The following is a 17,461-nucleotide window of genomic DNA, read 5'->3' as shown; positions in this document are numbered from 1 at the left end:
ATCCTAAATCCATTCACAGTCTCTCCTGATACAGAAATATGATCGTACATTCTATAATAAGCATCTGTGAGGTCTTGAGTCAAATGTTTTTTTGGGAATCAGGAAATACTGCATCTATCTGACTGCCTTGATATATGGCTTTCAGGATGTCATGTGAGAGAAATTCAAGGTCGGTTTTTCATGACTGATGTTCTCAGAATGAATGCTGATTGGCATGAAGGGCTTATTCTGTTCAAGTTACTTCATTACATTTGAGCTCAGAATATGTTCCAGCATTCTACAACTAATAAATGTTAAGGATATTGATTGGTAGTTTGCAAGTCACTTTGGCTGTGTTCCTTGTAGATGGGTTCTGACTTTTCTTCCAACCATTACAAATAGTTTTTTGTCCAAGAGATCTACATTATATTACTGTTAAAAAAGGGTCAAGCTCAGCTGCAAACTTATATAGAATCTGATAGAGATTGGGGTTCAATCAATCCATGAAGCTTTGTTCAATTTGAACGATTTCAGTTGTTTCTCAACACCACTGTCATTAACATCTATTTTGTTCACCTTTGTCTTGGAACAATAATTAACTTGGGGCAATACTCCTGAATTTTTCATTGTGAAGGAACACTCATTTCTCCTTCTTGTTTTGATACCCTAATTTCAGTTCCTGTCTCATCCATGATTGTCAGAACATTAACTTTGGTGCCATTAACACAAACACAACAAAAATAATCAATTTTTGAAAATACAGTGTAATTGCTCCCCCTCCCCCTCCCCTCTCCCATGTACCATGGACCTTGCCATTGGTGGTGAGGCTTGCATGCCTCAGTGATACTGAGAGCCGTAATGTACGTGCAACCACAGTAGAGGGGTATCTGTTGAGAGGCAGACAAATGTGTGGTTCCTGAAGAGGGGCAGAGCCTTTTCAGTAACTGCAGGGGCAACAGTCTGGATGATTGACCTTGCTTTGTAACATCAACCAAAGCTGCCTTGCTGTGCCGGCACTGCTACAACTGAAAGCAAAAGAAACTACAGCCATAATTTTTCCAGAGGGCATGCAGCTCCACTGCATCCTCTTGGGTAAAATATTTCAGAGTAAAATAGTCCCCCATTCGGATCTCCAGGCGGAGACTAAGCAAGAAGATGTCATTATCAGGAGAACAAAGCGGGCATTCTATGGATCAGAGAGTGAAACTTTTGATCCCTTAATTGGACAGGTAGGTCAGAAAATTTAAAAAAAAATGGATAGGTTAAAAATTAGATATAGTGCAAATTAGTGAAGTTTGGAGGCATAGTGAACACATTATTGTAGTCAAGATGTACATGAAACCCGCACCCACCACAATACTGCAAGTTTATATGCCAAACTGCTCCATGAATGATGAATAGGTTGAAAAAATGTGTGATAAGATAAAAGAAATTATTCAGATATTTAAAGGAGATGAAAAATTAACAGTCATGTGGACTGTAAACCAATAGTAGGAAAAGGAAGAGAAGGAAAAATTGCAAATGAATATGGACTGGTGGAAAGCAATCAAAGAGGAAGCCACCTGGTAGAATTTTGCACAGAGCATAATTTAATAATCACTAATACTAGGTTTAAGAATCATGAAAGAAGGTTGTAGATGTGGCAGAGACCTGTAGACACCAGAAAGTTTCAGATTGATTATATAACTGTAAGACAGATTTTGGAACCAGATTTTAAACTGTAAGAAATTCCTAGGGGCAGATGTGGATTGTGACCACAATTTACTGGTTATGAACTGTAGATTAAAACTGAAGAAATTGCAAAAAGTCAGGAAATTAGTGAATAGGACCTGGATAGGTTGAAAGAATCACAGGTCACTGAGTGTTCAAAGGGAGCATTAGGCAATGACTGAGTAGAACAGGAGAAAGGAATACGGTAGAAGATGAATGGGTTGTTTTGAGAGATGAAACAGTGAAAGCAGCAGAGGATCAGATAGGTAAAAAACAAAGGCCTGATAGAAAACCTTGGGTAACACAGGAGATATTGAATTTAATTGATGAACGGAGAAAAACATATAAATGCAGTAAATGAAGCAAGTAAAAAGGAATATAAATGCCTAAAAAATGAGACTGACAGGAAGTTCAAAATGGCTAAGCAGGAAAGGCTACACGTTAAATGTAAGGGTTTAGAAGCATCTATCGCTACGGGAAAGGTAGATACCAACTACAGGAAAATTAAAGGGGCTTTTTGAGAAAAGAGGAGCAGTTGTATGAATATCAATAGCTCAAATGGAAAATCAGTCCTAAGCAAAGAATGGAAATCCGAAAAGTGCAAGGAATATACAGAGGCTCTGTACAAGGGAGCTGAACCTGAGGGCAATATTACAGAAATGGAAGAGGACGTAGATGAAGATGAGATGGGAGATGTGATACTGTGAGAAGAATTTGACAGAATTCTGAAACACGTAAGTCGAAACAAGGCACTTGGAGTAGATGATATTCACTCACCACACTAATATCCTCAGGAGAGCCAGCCAAGACAAAACTCTTCCATCTGCTGTGCAAGATGTATGGAACAGACAAAATACCTCAGACTTCAAGAAGAATATAATAATTCCTATTCCAGAGAAAGCAGATGCTGACAGGTGTGAATATTACTGAACTATCAGTTTAATAAGCCATGCTTGTAAAATACTAACACGTATTCTTCACAGAAAAATTGAAAAAACTGGTAAAGCTGACCTCGGGAAAGATCAGTTTGGATTTCAGAGAAATGTAGTAACACTTGAGACAATACTGACCCTATGACTTATATTAGAAGATAGATTAACAAAAGGCACACCTATATTTATAGCTTTTGTAGATTTGCAGAAAGCTTTTGACAATGATTAATCGAATACACTCTTTGAAATTCTGCAGATAGCAGGGGTAAAACACAGGCAGCAGAAGGCTATACACAACTTGTACAGAAACCAGAGTTATAAAGAGTTGAGGGGTGTGAAAGGGAAGCGGTGGTTGAGAAGGGAGTGAGATGGGATTGTAGCCTATCCCCGATGTTATTCAGTCTGTACACTGAGCAAGCCATGAAGGAAACCAACGAAAAAATTTGAGTTGGAACTGAAGCTGAGGGAGACGAAATAAAAACTGAATTTTGTCAGTGACATTGTAATTACATCAGAGGCAGTAAAGGACTAGGAGGAGCTGCTGAATGGAATGGACAGCATCTTGAAAGGAGGATATAAGGTGAACATCAAAAAATGCAAAACAAGGATAAAGATGTACTCGAATTAAATAAGGTGACACTGAGGGAATCAGATTGGGAAATGAGACACTAAAGTAGTAGATGAGTTTTGCTATTTGGGCAGAAAAATAACTGATGAAACTTCCTGGCAGATTAAAACTGTGTGCTGGAGCAAGAATCGAACTTGGGACCTTTGCCTTTCGCGGGCAAGTGCTCTACCATCTGAGCTACCCAAGCAGGACTCACACCCCGTCCTCACAGCTTTACTTCTGCCAGTACCCCATCTCCTACATTCCAAACTTTACAGAAGCTCTCCTGCGAAACTTGCAGAACTAGCACTTCTGAAAGAAAGGATATTGCGGAGACATGGCTTAGCCTCAGCCTGGGGGATGTTTCCAGAATGAGATTTTCACTCTGCAGCGGTTCGCAGGAGAGCTTCTGTAAAGTCTGGAAGGTAGGAGATGAGGTACTGGCGGAATTAAAGCTGAGGATGGGGCGTGAGTCGTGCTTGGGTAGCTCAGATGGTAGAGCACTTGCCTGCGAAAGGCAAAGGTCCCAAGTTATAGTCTCGGTCCGGCACACAGTTTTAATGTGCCAGGAAGTTTCATATCAGTGCACACTCTGCTGCAGAGTAAAAATCTCATTCTGAAAATAACTGATGATAGCCAAAGTAGAGAGGATATAAAATGTGGACTGGCAATTGCAAAGAAAGTGCTTCTGAAGAAGAGGAATTTGTTATCATAGAGTATATATTTACGTGTTAGGAATTCTTTTCTGAAAGTATCTGTATGGTGTATAATGAAGTATGGGAGGGAAATATGGACAATACAGTTTAGGCAAGAAGATAATAAAGACTTCTGAAATATGGTACTTCAGAAGAATGCTGAAGATTAGATGGGTACAGCACATAGCTAGTGAGGAGGTACTGAACAGAATTGGGATGAAAAAAAATCTGTGACTCAATCTGACCAGGAGAAGGTATCACCAATTTAGTACAGGAGGGAAGTGTGGGGGATAAAAATCATAAAGGGTGACCAAGAGATGAATACAGTAAGCAATTTCAAAAGGATGTACATTGCAGTAGTTATTCAGAGATGAAAGGGCTTGCACAGGACAGAGCAGCATGGAGAGCTGCATCAAACCAGTCTTCAGACTGAAGATCACCACAAAGACGGCAACAATGAAATTGGATAGATAAAAAATCTACTCATCAAGTGGCGGTGGGAGAAAACATAGTAAATGTGCAAGCTTTCAGAGACAGTGACTCCTCCTTCTGGAAGAAGGGTTGAAGGGGAAGGGAGAGGCATGGAGGAAAAGCATTGGCAAGATTTAGGAAATTGTGAGAGTCACAGTGAAGTTGCTCAGAACCATGGATCAGGAGAAATTCCCGAATTGGATGAGAAAGGAAGACTGCCTGTTGGGGACTGCACCAGATGAAAATGGAAAATCTGAGAACTTAAATGTGGAAAACAAGCAGAGATTAATGGCAAACCATCATGCAAAACTTCACAAGAACAGAAACCTAAGTGTGTTGTATTGGCAGAGGTGGAGCACAGGGAAAAATAGAAAGTTCAGAAAATAAAAGGTATAAGTGAATAAAAAGGAGTGAAGAAAGACATAGTTTCTGGGAAGAAATGCTGAGGCCACAGAAATTAGAGAAAATAATTAACACAAATTAATGCCAGGTAGTTGGAGAGAACCAAGGACATGTTGTAATGACAGTTGCTGCCAGTGGAGTTCGCACAAACTGGTCTGAGGGCAAGAATCCAGGAGGCACATGTGGTGACAAAGGTACTGATGACATGATCGTCACATTATAGAGCGTGCTCTGCAACAGGATATTGTGTGTTACCAGTATACACCCTCTGTCTAAGTCCAATGATCCTAACTGATACATGATGATTGTCATACCAATGTCAAAGGCCAAATAGTGTTTACATAACAACTGGTAAATGGCATGTGAGATTATATTATATTATATTAATTATTCATTCCACAGACCCACAAGAGAGGGGATCCTTCTGGGTGTGGAACATGTCAGATAAACACATTACAAAAACATAGTTAGAAAAACTTGAGTTTTATTAATTTTAAAGATCCTCAGTCAATAAACAGTAACATTGTGTACATGAATTAAAATTACACTTATAATATTTACAGGTTTAATACTTACATCTGCTTTCATTAAATCCATCATTCACACAGTAGGTAGTTACTTCGCTGTTACAATCAAGTATTGTCAAAAATTAAAGTATAATAAATTTTCATTAAAATGGTCTACTGTACTTGTTGAGAAATTCATGGCTGGAATAGAAGGAGTTGGCCTCCAAAAATTCTTTTAAATTATGTTTAAATTGTGCCTTGCCTGAAACTAAACTCTGAATGGTTGCTGGTAACTTATTGAAAATATGCATTGCTGAATACTGGATTCCTTTCTGGGCAAGAGTAAGTGATTTTAAATCTTTATGTATATTGTTCTTATTCCTAGTATTGGTATGTGTACTAAGCAGTTAGTTGGAAAAAGAGATGTATTATTTACAACAAACTTCATTAAGGAATAAATATGCTGAGAAGCTGTGGTTAGTATGCTCAATTCTTTGAATAGGTTTCGACATGATGTTCTCGGATTTACACTACACATTACTCTTATTATGTGCCTCTGGATTCTAAAAAATTTTTCTCGGTTTGTGGAGTTACCCCAAAATATGATACCATATGGCATAATGGAGTGAAAATAAGCAAAATATGCCAGTTTTTTAATATTTATATGTCCTATGTCTGACATCATTCGCATTACAAACACAGACTTGTTTAGGCACTTTAGCAGTTTGTTAGTATGTCGCTCCCAACTGAATTTATTATCAAGTTCTAATCCCAAGAATTTTACACTCACAACTTCTCCTATTTCCATGACATCATACTTTATGCACACACTAAAAGGAAATCTCTTGGAAGTTCTGAACTGTATATAGTGGGTTTTTTCAAAGTTTAATGACAGTGAATTGGCTATGAACCACTTATTAACGTCAGTAAAAATTTGATTAGCTGCCCTTTCTAAATTTATATTTGTTTTACTATTTATTGCAATGTTTGTATCATCTGCAAATAAAACAAAGTTGGCATCTGATAATGTAACAGATGACAGGTCATTAATATACACAAGAAAAGGTAGTGGACCTAGAATGGAACCTTGGGGAATGCCACATGTAATTTCTTTTCAGTCACATGATGTCTGATTACCTACTGCTGAAGTGTTACGTAATGACACCCTTTGTTTTCTATTATTAAGATATGACTGAAAACACTTTGCAGCACTACCACTGATGCCATAACATTTTAATTTACTTAAAAGAATGCTGTGATTCACACAGTCAAAAGCTTTTGCCAGGTCACAGAATGTGTCAGTTGCCTCTAATTTTTTGTCTAATGAATTAAGGACATTTTCACTGTATGTGTAAATAGCCTTCTCAATATCAGAACCCTTAAGAAATCTAAACTGTGACTTTGACAGTATGTCGTTTCACAAGTAGCTCTCACTTTGATAATACTAATACACACACACACACACACACACACACACACACACACACACACACACACACACACACACACACACACCATGAAGGAATATTCTGAACCTGGTAGAAGTGATGTATGTGTACAAACAAACAAATGATTACAAATTCAGAAACATTGGATGATTTATTTGGCAGAAAGAGCTTCACAAATCGAGCAAGTTGCTAACACATTGGTCCGCCTCTGGCCCTTATGCAAGCAGTTGTTTAGCTCGGTATTGATTGATAAGAGTTGTTGGATGTCCTCCTAAGGAATACCATGTCAAATTCTGCCGAACTGCTGCGTTAGATCTTTAAACTCCTGAGCTGGTTGGAGGGCTGTGCTCATAATTCTCCTAACACTCTCAGTTGCAGAGAGATCTGGCAACCTTGCTGGTCAAGGTTTAGTTTGGCAAACACAAAGAAAAACTGTGGAAACAACCATGTGTGCGTGGGTGCTGAAATGTAGGCCCAGGATAGTTTGTCATGAAGGGCAACAAAACAGGGCACAGAATGTGGTCGATGCACATCTTTGCTGTAAGGGTACCACAGATGACAATCAGAGGGTCCTGCTATGAAAATAAATGGTGCCAGAAATCATCATTGCTGGTTGTGGGGCCATATGGTGAGTGACAGTCAGACTGAGGTCAGATCATTGTCTGGGGCATTTCCATACACATCTTAAGCTTCAAATCTCATAGAATTTAGTAGAATTATGTTCAGTGATGAGTCTCACTTCAAACTGTGCCCCGATGACCAATGATGATGTGTCTGGAGATGCTAGGGGCAGCGGTTGAATGCCAACCTGACTGTCGCTCACCATATGGCCAGACAACCAGGAATAATGGTCTGTTGTAACACTTATTTTCATAGCAGGACTCTTTTGACTGTCATCTGCAGCACCCTTACAATAAAGTGGGTTGTCGGCAGTATTCTATGCCCTGTTTCATTGCTCTTCATAGTAAGCCATCTTGGGCTTGTCTACTGCTTGTCTACGTGCCTCCAAACCCTAACTAGGCCAGCAAGGGCACTAGATCCCTTCACAACTGTGAATGTTTGGAGCATTATGAGTAGGGTCCTCCAACCATCGTGGGAATTTAACAATCTAACACACTAGTTGGACAGAATTTTGCATGGTATTCCTTAGGAAGAAACCCACCAACTCTATCAATACCAAGCCAAAAAGCCAAATAACTGTTTGCATTAGGGACAGAAGTGCACCAACTCTTCATTGACTTGCTCAATTTGTGAAGTACTTTCTCCCAAATAACAGCTCTTCCAATTTTTCTGAAACAGTAATCATTTTTTGTCTGTACATGTACATCATATCAGATGTGATTTCCATCCGCTTCCCATAGTTCCTTCATGGGGCATAGTTTTTTTGTCTTAGAGTGTATATGCTTTGTGTTACAAGGGTGGCACAGGTGGTTGTAGGAGTGTGCATAGAGCAAATCTTACCCCAGGGACGCTCACAGGGTAGGAGCCACAGGGTAGGGAAACAGGAGCAGAAGGAGCATGGGGTCTTCTGATGAGGATATTGCACAGATTGGGGAGGGCGGGGTGCTGAGAAGCTATTCTATGCATGGTTGGCAAATTGTCGGACATAACGGACCTCATTTCCTGGCATCGTTTTACAAACATATTAATCAACTACTTCAACATGGCTATGAGTATTAATCAGCTAGAGTGAAACTTTCCGCTTTGCATCAGAGCGTGAGTTGGTATGAAACTTCCTGGTAGATCAAAACTGTGTGCCGGACCGGGACTCGAACTCGGGACCTTTGCCTTTTGTGGACAAGTTGCCTTTTGTGGACAAGTGCTCTACCATCTGAGCTAGCCAAGCACAACTCACGACCCGTTCTCACAGGAGAGCTTCTGTGAAGTTTGGAAGGCAGGAGATGAGGTACTGGAGGAAGTGAGGACAGTCATGAATCGTGCTTGGGTAGCTCAGATGGTTAAAGGCACAGGTCCCGAGTTTGAGTCTCAGTCTGGCACACAGTTTTGACCTGCCAGGGAGTATTAATCAGCTACTTCAACATGGCTATGACTTCCACAAATCATACTCTGAAATCAGGTACACCCTATGCTTCTTCTGAACCCATTTCCCTATCCTGTGTCTCCTACTCTGTGACCGTTCCTGTTGTAACACTTGTCCTATGCACCCTCCTACCAACTCCTACAGCAGCCCTGTAACTGGCAAAACATATTACTATCAAAGGGAAAGCCACCTGTGAAACAACACAGGCTGTGTACCAGCTGTTATGTAAACACTATTCGGCCTTTTTACATCGGCGTGACTATCATCGAGTCCTCAGTGAGGATGAATAGTTATAGGCAGAGGGTGTATACTGGCAACACACAATATCCTGTTGCAGAGCATGCTCTACAATATAACAGTTGTGACCAGGGTCCTGTTTCACCACACGTGCCATCTGAATTTTTCCCCCAGACATCAGTTTCTCAGAACTCCACAAGTGGGAACTGATGTTACAACACGTCCCCGGTTCTCGTCGCCCACCTGACCTTAATTTATGTTAATATCTTTTGCTTTCTGAACTGTCTGTTTTTACTCCGCCCTCCACCTCTACCAAGTTTAACACATTTAGCTTTCTGCTACACAATATTTTGTCAGTAATCTCTGTCTTGCTTATTACTCTACCTTCCACATTTAAGCTCTCAACTTGTCAAATCTCATCTTGTACAGTTCCCAAAAATTAGTCTGCATCTGCATCTCATCGTATCTGTAAGTCCCTGACCTGGGTTCAGAGCGACTTTTTCTAAAATCTTCCCATTTCCTAAACCTTGCTGTACTTTTCCTTCATTTCTCTTCCTTCCCCTTCAATCCTTTTGCCATCTTCAAAGAGTTCATGTCATTTGTTGTTATTAGATACAATTTATTCCCGTATTGATTGGGAGCCTGAGTTAACTGTTCTATGTAGTTTTCAGAGAAGCTGTTTAATGCCTTTTTGCAGGATCACTAGTCATGCGCTCCGCTTACACTCTGGAGCACCAAAGAAACTGGCATTGGCATGTGTATTCAAATACAGATATATGTAAACAGGAAGAGTAAGGCACTGCAGTCGGCAAAGCCTATATAAGACAACAAGTGTCTGCCGCACTTGTTAGATCAGTTAATGTTGCAACAATTGCAGGCTATCAATATTTAACTGAATTTGAACGTAGTGTTATGGTCTGTGCACAAGCAATGGGACACAGCATCTCCGAGGTAGTGATAAAATGGGGATTTTCCTGTATGACCATTTCACGGGTGTACCATGAATATCAGGAATCCAGTGAAACATCAAATTTCTGACATCGCTACGGCTGGAAAAAGATCCTGCACAAATGGGACCAATGACAACTGAAGAGAATCCTTCAACGTGACAGAAGTGCAATCCTTCTGCAGATTGCTGCATATTTCAGTGTGGGCCATCAACAAGTGCCAGTGTGCAAACCATTCAACGAAACATCATCAATATGGGCTTTCGGAGCTGAAGGCCCACTTGTGTACCCTTGATGACTGCATGCTCGTGAGGGCTCTGCATGATATTAGGCAGGTGTACCAGTTTCTTCGGCTCTTCAGTGTAAAACTGTTATTATGTCAGTTGGTTGTTGGATGAATAGTTTCTGCTAGTGACACAATGTACTACATCTGTTGGTTGCTAGAAGGATTCAGCAAGTTTGTGCCCACCACTGTTACTGAGTATTGCCGAATAATCTTGCACGTAATTTCAATTTCAATTTTGGTGGATTTGAATTTCTTGTTGACTGTGACAAATTTATCATCTCCATTTCCCTTTAGCCTATGTTTTCAATACACACTTAAAATTTCCCCAGAAAATCATCTGTGCTTTCAATTTTGGGTTTTAACCAGCTTTCTGTACCTATTATTATGTGAGCTCCACTGCTTTTTAAGAGCATTTTGGCATTTTGTTGTGAATGCTTTGGCAGTTAACCATTAGGAATTTAAAACTCCCACATGTATGGGATATTTCTTTGTATTTTACCCCTGCATATTACTACATTTTTTTCCTTCCCAGCACACCAAAGTACATTTCCAACTTTCGTAAGAGTCCTACATGTGATTTTTTCCTAGATGCAAAAAGCTAACATGTATAGTACATACATTTCTTATTACGGAATGATTACAAATTACAAATATATTATGTAAGATTCTTGAATAGGAACATAAGCATAAGGCATGCCATTAATGAAACTTATTACTCTTAAGCAGGAACTTAAAAATTCAACATTAAAATATGCTGTGCCTTATCTTTCCAGTCTCCCACCACTTCCGAAAGTCCCACTGTCCAGCCACAGAGGAGCAATCCTCTTGTAACTCAAAAGGGAACCTCCCCATCGCACCCCCCTCAGATTTAGTTATAAGTTGGCACAGTGGATGGACCTTGAAAAACTGAACACAGATCAATCGAGAAAACAGGAAGAAGTTGTGTGGAACTATGAAAAAAATAAGCAAAGTATACAAACTGCATAATCCATGCGCAAGATAGGCAACATCAAGGACAATGTGAGCTCAGGAGCGCTATGGTCCTGTGGTTAGCGTGAGCAGCTGCGGATCGAGAGGTCCTTGGTTCAAGTCTTCCCTCGAATGAAAAGTTTACTTTCTTTATTTTCACAAAGTTATGATCTGTCCGTTCGTTCATTGATGTCTCTGTTCACTGTAATAAGTTTAGTATCTGTGTTTTGCGACCGCACCGCAAAACCGTGCGATTAGTAGACGAAAGGACGTGCCTCTCCAATAGGAGCCGAAAACATTTGATCGCAAGGTCATAGGTCAACCGATTCCTCCACAGGAAAACACGTCTGATATATTCTATACGACACTGGTGACGGCACGTGCATCACATGACAGGAATATGTTGTCGACCCACTTAACTTGTACACATGGCGAATGGGTAAAAAATTTCTTCTACCTTGCCCGATTTAGGTTTTCTTGTGGATGTGATAATCACTCCCAAAAAAGTGATGAAAACATAAGAGTTTGTCACATAAACTGAAAATAAAAAATTAAACTTTTCACTCGAGGGAAGACTTGAACCAAGGACCAATGATAAATGTCCTGCCCACTATCCTTCCAATCCCTCCCACAGAGGTATTCCACCGTTCATTGCTCCTACACAATATACTCATCCATCCCTACACAATCCCTGCTCCCAATCCCTTACCTCATGACTCATATCCCTGTAATAGATATAGATGCAAGACCTGTCCCATACATTGTCCCATGACCACCAACTCCAGTCCGGTCACAAACATCACCCATCCATCAAAGGCAGGGCTACCTGCGAAACCAGTCTTGTGATCTACAAGTTAAGCTGCAATCACTGTGTTGCATTCTATGTGGGCATGACAACCAACAAGCTGTCTATCCACATGAATGGTCACCAAGAAACTGTGGTCAAGAAACAAGTGGACCACCCAGTTGCTGAGCATGCTACTACCAAACATGACTGCTTCACAGCCTGTGCCATACGATTCTTTCCCACCAACACCAGCTATTCTGAATTGCGCAGGTGGGAACTTTCCCTGCTATATGTCCTACGTTTCCATAACCCTTCTGGTCTCAACCTTCGATAGTCATTGTCCTCACCCATCCAGACTCCCTGTTTCCATTCCAGCACTATACAGCCCTCATTCCACCATCATACCCAGTCTTTTTACTTCTCTCCTTCTCCACTACCCCCTCCTCCCCCTCACCCCCGCCCACCATCTAACCTCCCGAGTGCACTTAGCTGCCCTACCCACTCTCCACCTAGTCCCTGCATGCTCCCCAGCAGCACTGTACTGTCTGTCACCCCTACCCTACTATACTTCCCCCTCCCCACCTCAGCCTCCTCCTTACCTCCACCCAGTTGCCACTCCCATCATGCAATGGTGCTGGGCTTGCAATGTGGCTAGAGTTCCCTGAAATTGCAGTCATATGTGTGTGAGTTGCATTTGTGTGTGTGTGTGTGTGTGTGTGTGTGTGTGTGTGTGTGTGTGTGTGTGTATGTGTGGTCTGTTTCTGAGGAAGGCCTTATGGGCTGAAAGCTTTATTTGTGATGGTCTTTTTGTTGTGCTATCTGCGATTCAGCATATTCGCTATATGGTGAGTGGTAACTTTCATTTTTATAATCTTGTTACAGTCCATGCTGGATTTTCCATTGTTTGATTAAACATTAACATCTGAAATATAAGAAGACATAAAACTTAATAACTAGAGAGAGATTTGTTCCTTACAATTTTTGTAAAGTAGATCCTATACGTGGACGAAGTCTTGACACACGCACACTCATCTTGCTATCCACATCAAGCAGGTGAGACCTGGAGTCACATTTTATATTCTTCGATGTAGAGAATCCAGATTCACAGAAGTAGGATGTTGAGAAGGGAAGTAAAAGAGATTTTGGTTTATTCGTGTTATCCAGATATTCACTTTTGTTTTGGCCCCGAAAAACATTGGGAGCATTTTCTTTAAATTTCAGTTTCAGGGCTATATTCAGTGATATTTCAGTAAGTTACTCTTTTGTTTAATTCTGCTTTGGATATGTTTTCCTCCTCATGTGCTATCAACCACTCCAAGCCAGTAGTCAACATCGAGGGAAAGTATTTAGATATACCTTTCTGCAATTCAGATGGGCGCCCTTTTATGTGTTCCTTTATCTGATTTTTTCCACCTGTATTCAGCTCAATTGAGGTGGTAGCTGTAGCCCTAAAAGTGGCTGGTTCTCTCCCATGGCTGAGACACAAATAGTGTTTTATATTTTTTTTCCCTTTCAAAAATGCCTTGCTTTTATCATTTAATGACATGATCTGTAGTGCTCTACTATGGATGGGACATGGAATGTATAATACTACCACCTCTTCTGAATAAGCACACACTTCATTATAACAAACATGGTACAACAGATATAACAGAGCTATATCTGCACTTACTGCAGTTATTAGCCAAACAGCACCAGAGATTGCTCGTGTGTGGTCCGAGTCAAGACCGCCAGTGATGTTGTTTATTGTCACAGATCACAAAGTTCCAAAAGAGAAAGACTACCCCCCCCCCCCCCCTCCCCCACTAGTTAAGAGAACTGTATAGTGCAGAAGGCAGTGGGACACTGTGGTGGTGGAGAAGTCGTCAGGGTGCCGGGTGAGGAGCGTGTGTCATCTCGGCTGAAGTCAGCATGAGGACGTGGTGTACATCACATGGAATACAGGTAATAGTTGTAAAGATGTGCGAGTGCACGGCTGGGGTGGCTGAAGCATGATTACGTGGTGTCGTAAGAGATAGGAGGGGTGGTGGAGAGGTCACTGGTGCCGGAAGGTGCCAGTGAGGGTTTGAAGAGGGCAGGTGGGGAGCCAAGATGGTGAGGAGACCATCGACAGGGAAGCAGGAGATTAGGCAGAAATAGCGACATTGTGTGTTATCTTAAAATTTCTCTCGAAGTGATGGGCAATAGAGCTGTCTGTGGTCAGAATGCTGTCCCTAAATGAGGAGGTTGTTGTCAGTCAAACAGACGTTAAAGTCTTCAGGAATAAAATCATGATCATCAAGGCGCAACTCGAAAGCTGGATGTGGGTCATGGGATGAAGTAATGGAGGGCGGTTGGAAGGGGATCATCGTCTGGTAAAGGTTCTTGCAGAATACATGCTGGCTTAAAGCATTAGGCAGTCAGTTTCTTAAGTTTCCCATGTAACAGTATATCAAACTGTAAGGCTGGTTGGATGGTGTCATTGCGTGACATCACACTCACCACCTTTTAGAGCCTTGTGGAAGAATACCTTAGGCACAGAATGAGGAAAGAAGAGAAGGTACACGGGATTGAGGAAATCAGGAGGAGCAGAACGAAGTTAGTGGGCAAGGAGAGCACTTTGTTGTACAAAATTTCAATAAGAGAAGCTTCGAAGTCATGTTTTTAGACTGTATGCACTCTCATGAGTACCCACAGGAGGGCCTCTGTCCAGCGTCCATAATAGCATATGAGAATCACCTTTAAGGTGTGATCCCACTGCCTGATGAACCTGTTGCTCTGTGAACAATATACTGCAGCTCTAAACCAGCAGGTGCTGCCCATGTTGCACAATTCGAGGAAAAGGGTCGATTCAAACTGCCGAACTTGGTCAGTAGTTATGGACATGAGACAACCGAAGTGTGAAATCCACGTCGATAAAGGCTTTGGTAGTGGAGTCAGCCATAACATCCTTAAGCGGTACCGCTCTTACCCATTGAGCAAAGCAGTCGATCACCAACAGGATGTATCAATGAGTGTCAGACATGGGTAGTGGGCCCCTGAGATCTATGTGAACATGTTGAAAACGGGTGGTTGAGCATGATGTGATACCTTGCTCTTTTGGCACAGAATGCACACACAAGTCAAAAGCTTACAATCCTATCTCACATTAGGCCCACACAAAGTGGTCCATCACCAGGCGGATATCTAGACATACACTGAGGTGTGAATGTAAGTGGTCAACGCTGACACTGCGAAACGTTTGAGGAACAAGGCATCAAGACTGTTTTTATAAGATGTCACAGAGGATCAAACAGATCACTCCAAGAATAGCCCAAAGTTTGATCTAGAGATTCGTGAAGGTGTTGCAAAGAAAAGCCTGTCACTACTGGCCCAACTGTTGCACTTCTGTGAACTGGTCATAGTGGATTGACACAGCGTATATGCGTGACAGATCACCTGTCAAGATGTTTTCCACACTTTTCAAATGACAAATGGTGGTGGTGAAGTGTGCGATGTACTCTAAGTACTGAAACTGTTGGGGGGGGGGGGGGGGGGGAGGGTAGGGGTGCCCCTCAATGTCTTGCCAGAAGTAACATGCTACTTTGTAACTGTGCAAAGGTGAGAGCTTGCATGAGAAAAAATGGAGTGGCTATTGAACATGCTTCATCTCTCATTGCAAGATAGTGCCAATAGCTGAGTCGCTCGCATCCACTGTTTCGATGAACTGTGTGTCAGGAAGGAGGTGCGCAAAAGTAATGGTTTGGACAAGACAGTCTTTAATATGTTCAAAAGTAGATTGCAGTCCATGTGAATTTATGTCTGCTGGTAGTGTTCTTGCCTTTGAGGGCTTGAGTGAGTGCTGCCTGAAGAGAAGCTGTCTATGGAAGGTGCCCGGGTAAAAATTAACCATGCTTATAACCGGCATAGTTCATGGTAGTCCTGCAGTAGCGTCAGTTGTTGAAGACCTCTAAGTGCTGTGACATAGGGCGGATGCTGTAGGCATTTACTGTGTGGCCGAGGAAAACGACTTCCTTTTTTGGAGCCACTTTTGTTCGTGGATTACAAGTTCACTGTCAGAGAGCTCATTGAAAACTTGTTTGAGATGCACATTATGAGGGTCTTCATCTGCTGAGAATATAACAGTATTGTTGATATAAGTGCAACAGAATGGGAATCTGAATAGCACACCTTCGATAAGGCACTGCTAGGTTTGAGTGGTGTTCTTGAGTCCGTATGGCATAAACAAGCCAGAAGGTGTACTAGTAGCCATTATGTGAATATTGTCTGGGCACATAGGGGTTTGCATGTATGCTTCCTAGCAATCAATAATACAGACGCATCTGCCAGATAATGAGTGAAGTCTCAGATGCTGGAATCTGGTGGATACAGTCAACGAAGATGGTCCAGATGGCAGCATACCACGTGGAGTTCCTCCTCAACTTCGTGTTGCAGTTGGATATTTATCCTGTGTGAGTCAAAATACAGCTGCTGAAGTTTGTGAATGCGATCAATGATGAGAAGGTAGTACTGTAGGTAATGGTGACCATTGAGCCATCAGGTAAGCAGTGGACACTATTGCGTAAAGTAGGCAACTCTGTTGTGCCAGGCTGCCAAAGGGACGTGGTCCCTGACACCTGTGACAGAGTGACCAGTAGCAGTGTGAGTCAAAATGCTGCCATGCAGATAGAGAACCACGTGGAAGCACTGAAGGAAGTCTGTGCTGAGTACTGGCTCATTAATATCTGCAATAATGAATGTCCAGATGAGGAGAACCTCAAAATCCATGTCCAGTGCACGGGTCTGATACCCTCAGACTGTGTTTGCTGCACAAAGTTGGATGGCTGAGTATTAGGCATTGGGGATGGAGAAGAGGATGGTAAAGTACTGATTTCTGTGACAGAGTCGACAAGAAAGTGTTGGCTTCTGATGTGGCTGAGAATGAAAAGCCTGTCGTCACAATGAGAGAGAGGCAGGAGAAAGCTGACATCATTGTTCTGAGAGTCTAGGTGGCTTAAATATCCTGCAGGGTTCAGTGGGCATCCTGGGAACCATGCATCAAGTTTGGGTAGTTGCACAGCAGACAACAGTTGTGAGCAGAACCACTGAATCATTTTTGGTACCAGCAAAAGCGGTTCTGCGCAGGCACTGATGTGGAATGTGGGTAGGTGGAGGGTTTGTTGCGACAGTGCCTATGTTGATTCTCACGCCAATGGCAGTGACGTCACAGTCTGCAGAGGTTGGGTGAGATTTGCTTGGCTTGTAGTAGGTAAGACATTGGTTGTGCTACTGGTATGGCTGTAAGTAACATTCAATGCCACTGTTGTCTGCATTATTAATACAGCATCAATGTTGAATGATGGAAAGTATGGCAACCATGGCCGGTTGAATTAGTGGTGGAAGCTTGATGACCATGATGTCTATAATGTGCGGTCAGGATTGAGGCGTAAATCCGAGTGTGTAACCCACATCATAGTTGCAACAGA

Source organism: Schistocerca piceifrons, chromosome 4 (genome assembly GCF_021461385.2).
Source record: "Schistocerca piceifrons isolate TAMUIC-IGC-003096 chromosome 4, iqSchPice1.1, whole genome shotgun sequence".
Lineage (NCBI taxonomy): Eukaryota > Metazoa > Arthropoda > Insecta > Orthoptera > Acrididae > Schistocerca > Schistocerca piceifrons.
Note: the sequence above shows the minus strand (reverse complement) of the source record.